Raw genomic sequence first — 6,527 nt, forward strand, 5'->3', positions numbered from 1 at the left:
CCACCAATCTTTACCCCACATTTTTCCTCATAGAGCCCAGCCTCCCGGATAATCTGTTCTGCATATAGGTTGAAAAGGTATGGAGATAGGATGCATCCTTGGCGTACGCCCTTCCCAATTTTGAACCACGTAGTGTTCCCTTGCTCTGTTCTGACGACTGCCTCCTTGTCTTAAATATTGGGTTCCCTATCCCCCAAATTTATATTTATTTCTATTTTCAGATGTCCTGGGAGATATTTAAAAGAAACAAACTTAATGAATCATAAAATTTGACCTGTAAACTATGCATTACTATTGACAAAAATGTTTTATGAAGTTTTCTACATAGAATGGTATTAGAAATAATTCACTTAATTATTAATAGATGTTGAGGAAGTAAAAAAGGGGAAGAACAGATCAGAAGAGATTTCCAGGTGCTTTCTGCAGTGAAAAATGGGCAACTCCTTCCACCCAATTTATAGTCTAAAAGAAAAAAAAACAACCAAAAACCAAAAAACAAAAAAAAAAACCCACTTGAGTGAGTTTGAGTTTGTATAGAAACAGAGAAAAATACAGCTAGCTGTAAGGATAGATGGATGAACAGGTAAAAAGGAAGATAGACAAGTTAGGATCAGTTCAGGGACCTGTCATTGCCTTCTGGGTTAGAAACTGAAGTGGAAGCTATCATCTTTGGGAGTAGAGGCCTCAGTAGGCATTCCCATCAAGAATTAGAAATGAGTGGGATATGCCCTCTTTGGGGAATGAACTTGAAAAGGAAGATTTATGGGGAGGAAACTGGCAGCTTCTGTCATTGGTAGAGAATTTAATTCAGGAGAATGAAAGTTTCCAATCTAGAAAGTGACCAACATCCTTCGGTGGTGGACATTGTCCTGGCCAGGAAAACTGTTCAGCAACAAAATAATTAGGTCTATTCTTCTGAGACTATTTGTCATGGTTTGAAGATTATTTTCATCTTCAGAGTTCACATTTAATCATTACTGGAATGAGATTTTTCCTATCCTTTCCTATTTACACATCTACCTCTGACCCTGTAGACTCAAAAGCAAAAAAGGTTAACTGGTTTTGTACTTTTACCCTCCCCTCTCTAGATCTTGAGGGTTGGGAGACAGGTGACAGTTTGATGATTAAGGGTTTGGAGATAACTAGTAATGATGAAATAATTGTTAGGTGCCCTTGGGTCAAGTATGATTCTTAGCAACCCTAGGAACAACAGATCTGTTGTTCTATCTGTCCTATCTTGAGCCATTTTCATAATCTCTGACATACATTAGCCCATTGTTGCAATCATTGTGTCAATTCACCTCATTTAGGGTCTTCTTCTCTTGCACTAATTCTCCACTTTCCCAAGCATTATGTGTCTCTTCAAGGAACAGCCTTTCCTAGCAACATTCCCAAAGTAAGTGAGACAAAGTTTTGCCATCTTTGCCTACAAGGAACATTCTTGCTATAAGATATATCTGTTTGTCCTTCAGGTAGTTCATGTAATATTCACTACTCTTCTCCAACACCACAATATAATGGCATCAATTATTTGTCATCCATACTCATTGTCCAACTCTCAAATGCATAGCAAGTAATGAAAAAGACCCTGGTTTGAATCAAGTATGCTTTACTTGTGAAACTGACATCATTACTCATCAATTCTTTTGATAGGTCTATAATAAAGGATTTTCCCAATGTAAGAAGTTTTCCTAACTGCCAGTACCAAGGGTACCGATTGTAGATTCAAGTAAGATGAAATCATTCACAATTTCAATCTTTTCTCCATCTATTGTGTTGTTGCTTATGTTCAGAAGCGAAGACTTTTGTCTTCTTGATGTTGAGATGTAACTCATAAAATCACATAAATATGTTCCCTGAACATCATTCAAATGTAATATTTTCTTCTTCTCTTTGTGTCCTACCTGGTTCTAAACAATTTTATTTGAACCAGAATAATAATAAATAGAAAAATGTAACAAAACTAAAACTAGAGAACAACAGGCTATGAGTAGCAAAGCAGATATAACAAAGAAGGAACATAAAAAACCTAGTTTCCCTGGGCCAAGTAGCAGCTTTCAGTACAACCTCTTATTCATCTCAGCCTAATTTCCATGGTCAAGTGTCTCCTCCATCTCTCTTCCCTCAGATTCCAGATTCATTGCTGAGGTATGCACCAAACAACAGTGGCCTGAATTGGCCCTCAACAGATAGCCATGCTGAACCAGCTATCTCAACTAAAGCAGCTTTCTCACATCTCTCAGTTACAACACTGTTAGTGCAAAGGCAAAATCAAGAAGCGTGCCTTCTGGTAACCAACAGCAGCAAGACTAGCAGGGTAGATCTATTAGTGTGCAGCAGCAAATGATGCAATTGTTTCATCAACTTGGTTCAAACCTGTGGATGAAGTAACCAACTCCACCATCCCAGCAAAAGTCCTTCTATCAGCCAGCCATGAAATCATTCCTTGAAAAAGCCATGCCAAACACTTAAACCTGAATTGTAAAAAGGATCATCACCAGTAAATGCTTTCAGCAATTTCCGTATAAGTTTGAACTCAAACTTGAGGGTATATATGGATGTAACAGTGTTAAAGAGCCACAGTGAAGACTAAGGAAGTGGACTACAGAGGATAGCATTTCTATGAACACATCTTTGGATCAAAACTTCTGCAAGCATGGTGCTACTTCAAGTGGTTTTAGGTAGGAAAAATCTCCTCTTGCTCCTTATGACTTTATGAACAAGAGAGGCTTGGCCAAGCGCTAAATCACCCAATGGCTCCAACAATGTTAATTGGCCACCAGAATTTCACCCTGGTGAACCATGGAAAGGTTACTCAAACATTGACCCCAAAAATGACCCTTATCTCGCTTCTGACAGTGTCATAAACAATCTTTCAGTTAATACTGTATGGAAAGTTGACCATCTCAGGGATAGGAACCTCCTCATCCTTGAACTCCTTTCAACTAGTGTCTGCTCATGTATGCCTCTAAATACAACATTCTCCCCAGCACTTCAGCTAGAAATGTTGTTGTTGTTATGTGCCATCAAGTTACTTGTGACTCATAGCAACCCTATGTACAATAGCCCTGAAACCTGCTCTAACCTGTGCCAACTTTATTGTCTCTTACACATCCTCCATCATTACCACAGTCACTGTATTAATCCATCTCATCGATGATCTTTCTCTCTTTCTCTGGTCTTCCACCCTTCCAAGCACAGTGTTCCTCTCCAAGGAATGATCTCTCTTTGCAACTTGCCCAAAGTATGTCAGACAGAGCTTCAGAATCCTTGCCTCCAAGGAACAGCCTGGTTTTCACCTTCTCTAGGACAATCCTATTTGTTCTCCTGGCAGTCCATGGTATATTTAATACTCTTCTACAGCCCCACAGCTCAAAGGCATCAATTCTCTTTCTGTCATCGCTGGTCATTGTCCAGCTTTTTGATGCATACCAAGTAATAATGAAGACCGTGGCCTGGAACAGATACACCTCTTAGCCTCCAGACAGATACCATCGCTCTGTAGTACTATGGAGAGTTCCCTTACAGCCAACTTTCCCAATGCAATTTTTCTTTGATTTCCTGGCTGCTGGTACCAAGAGTTGTGGAGCCAAGCAAACTAAAGCTGTCAACAATCTCAATCTCTTCATCATTTATCACAATGTTGCCAACTGGCCCAGTGGTTGTTCTTGTTGTTGATTGTTGTCGAGTAGTGAACAATTCATACAAATCCTATGAACAAAAGACCTGATGCCTTTTTATAACTAACATTTCTCCAAGTTCATAGAGTTTCCAGAGGCATGTGGTTTAGGAAGTGGATGCCACTCATGCTTCCACACATGTCTTAAACTTGGAGCTCCACCAAACACTGTCCATCATGGGCAGCCATTATAGTATTTGAGACACCAATGGCACAAGGTTCAGCTTCACAACAAACCCAGATTACCTTAGTACAGCAAACTGACTGAAGAGTGCTATACAATTTAGAAGAATGTTCCTCTAAAATATAGGAACAAGGGATTAAAATATAATCCCTTAGGCCCAACTTTTAATTACAAAGGCCCTCCAGGAGGTCTTGTTGACTCTAAATAAGAGTCTTAAATAATAATAAAAAAAATCCACCAAAAAAACCAACCAAATATTCCACCCTTAACCAAAACTAGAGAGCCCATCTTACAGAGTCCAGCTGCTTTACCCCGTCTCCAAAATGGAGACCAGGGCTTAGCCTTAAATGCAAGTGTCCTTCCTGAGGTTTTTGTTGATTCAAAGCAAGAGGATTAAATGAAAATAACCAAATAATCCACACAGATCCTCAACCAAAACAAGAGCACCATCTTACAGAGTTCAGCCTCTATCCAAGTTCAAAACAGAGACAAGGGCTTGGCATTATATGTTGTTGCTGTTATTGTTAAGTGCCATCTTGTACCAACCCTATAAACAAGAGAACTTAACCTTGTTCTATAACTATTGTCCTTTCTCTAAGTTCATAGCATTTCCACAAGCATGTTTAGGAAGTGGATGTCACTCCTGCTTCCAAGCTTGTCTTAATCTATGAGCTCTATGAAACATTGCCAACCATGTATAACCATTATGGCACTTGATGGACCAATGGTACACAGTTTAGTATCATAGCAATCCAAAGTTACCATAGTGTGATAATGACTTCAAATTAGCATGGTCTACTGGTTCAGTTACAAATACCTCTCTGGCTCATGAGCTGTGGAAGGTCCCTTTGCCACCTAAAAACATCATTACTTCATCCTGAAGCCACTCTTGTCTACTTATGGATAATACTCCTATTTGTGTAGGAAGAGGATGAGGAAATTCTGATGCCAGATAAACCCCAGATTCAAGCAGGGGTGAGAGTAGCTCAGGGAGAATAACTAATTGGCTTGTTCTTAAAAACCTCACACCTCAGATTGAGGATTGCTCTGTGAACTCTATGCATGCAGCATGCTCCACTCCACTGATAACATTCCTCCTGAACCTCCCACACTGAACTGTGTTGGTCCATTTCAGTTCCAAAGAAGAGGTAGTGAAGGCACAAATGTTTCTGTGTATGTATTTTGGGGAACATTACTGTTCTTGAGTTTGCCAGTGAAGAGGAGACCAGTTGTTTGTTTGCAAAAAGTCAGTCTCTGACTCCTTGTCCTGGTGGGCAGTCTCTTGGACTGACCTGTCTGTACTCCCTTGACTGTTCACACTCATTCTCTAGCCATACAGATCCCAAACACTGGAATGGTGCTGGATTGTCGGGCACTAACTGTGGATACGTTCATGATACTTCACTCTAGGGGACCTAGGATCATTCCACAAACCTTTGGGGTCCTTCCTTCATTGATGATTTTCTTTCTGTTGGCCACCTGGGTAGGACTGGAGAGTCCATTCAACAGTATAGTTGTAGACATAAACTGTGATCTCAAGATGCGAAAGAAAGGAGCACTAAGTTGGGCTCAAGGCCTACAGCCAAGGGCCACCTTTGGAATAGCTATTCTCTGCACATTTTATACTTTGTTTTGCTCAAAACATATTGGTTGGAATATTTGAATCATCCAGACCAATATCATAGTGTGAAAAGATAGCTATTTACACTCCCAAATACTGTCATGCATGTTAAACCACATAGAATGAGCTCACTTGCGTATATTCATCATATCTAGTTTTGGGTTTATTTTCTTTTTCCTCCCTCCTGTCCTCTACTCTGTCCCCACCCTATTTCTTTTGTCTACCTTTTTTCCCCCCAGAACAATTTCTTTGGGCTGAAGATATATCGCCATGGGAAAGTCTGCTGTTAGGGGCCTCTCCAAAGTACTGAAGAGCAATGGTGTCTCTTTGGAGACTAAGGTGTGTCTAATACAGGCCATGATCTTTGCTATCACTTGTTATGCATCAGAGAGTTGGACAATGACTAAGGAGTATAGAAGGAGAATTGATGCCTTTGAGTTGGGGTGCTGGAGAAGAGTATTGAGGGTACCATGGACTGCTAATAAAACAAACAGATTCATCCTGGGAAGGGTCAAACCGGGCTGCTCCTTGGAGGCAAGGATTCTAAGGCTCAATCTAACATACTTTGGACATGTTGCAAGGAGGGACAGGTCCTTGGAGAGGGACATCATGTTTGGTAGGGTGGAAGGGCAGCACAGAAGGGAAAGGCCCCCTATGAGGTGGACTGATTCAGTGACTAGGGTAATCGGGATGGGTGTATCAGAGACGTTCCTATTGGCACAGGACAGAGCAGAGTTTAGGGCAGTTTAGGGTCGCTATGAGTTGCAAGCGACTCGACAGCACATAACAACAACAACAACGATGTATGAGCTTTTAACTTTGTACTGAATGACGTTCTCTCAATCTAATCGACAATATGGGAGGGGAGTTATTCCAGTGTAAATGTTTACTCAATGATTTTCTTAAAAGATGTACACTCTCTAATATACCTTGATGTTGCCTACCTTATTGTGATATTGTGGAGTTTAAAAAGAATAAGTAATGATACTGATTTTAGTGAACATGTTAAACCAATTATTTCATGATATAAAAGGAAAGAGTTT

General features: G+C 40.2%; 1 pseudogene; it reads left to right on the plus strand.

The window, feature by feature from the left end:
• LOC102843935 overlaps window positions 1–5,396 on the plus strand; it is a 21,950-nt pseudogene extending 16,554 nt beyond the window's left edge.
• Window positions 5,397–6,527: the final 1,131 nt, after the last annotated feature.

The sequence above is a fragment of the Elephantulus edwardii genome, unplaced genomic scaffold (genome assembly GCF_000299155.1).
Source record: "Elephantulus edwardii isolate Elephantulus edwardi_28Jun2011 unplaced genomic scaffold, EleEdw1.0 scaffold00393, whole genome shotgun sequence".
In the NCBI taxonomy this organism is placed as follows: Eukaryota; Metazoa; Chordata; class Mammalia; order Macroscelidea; family Macroscelididae; genus Elephantulus; species Elephantulus edwardii.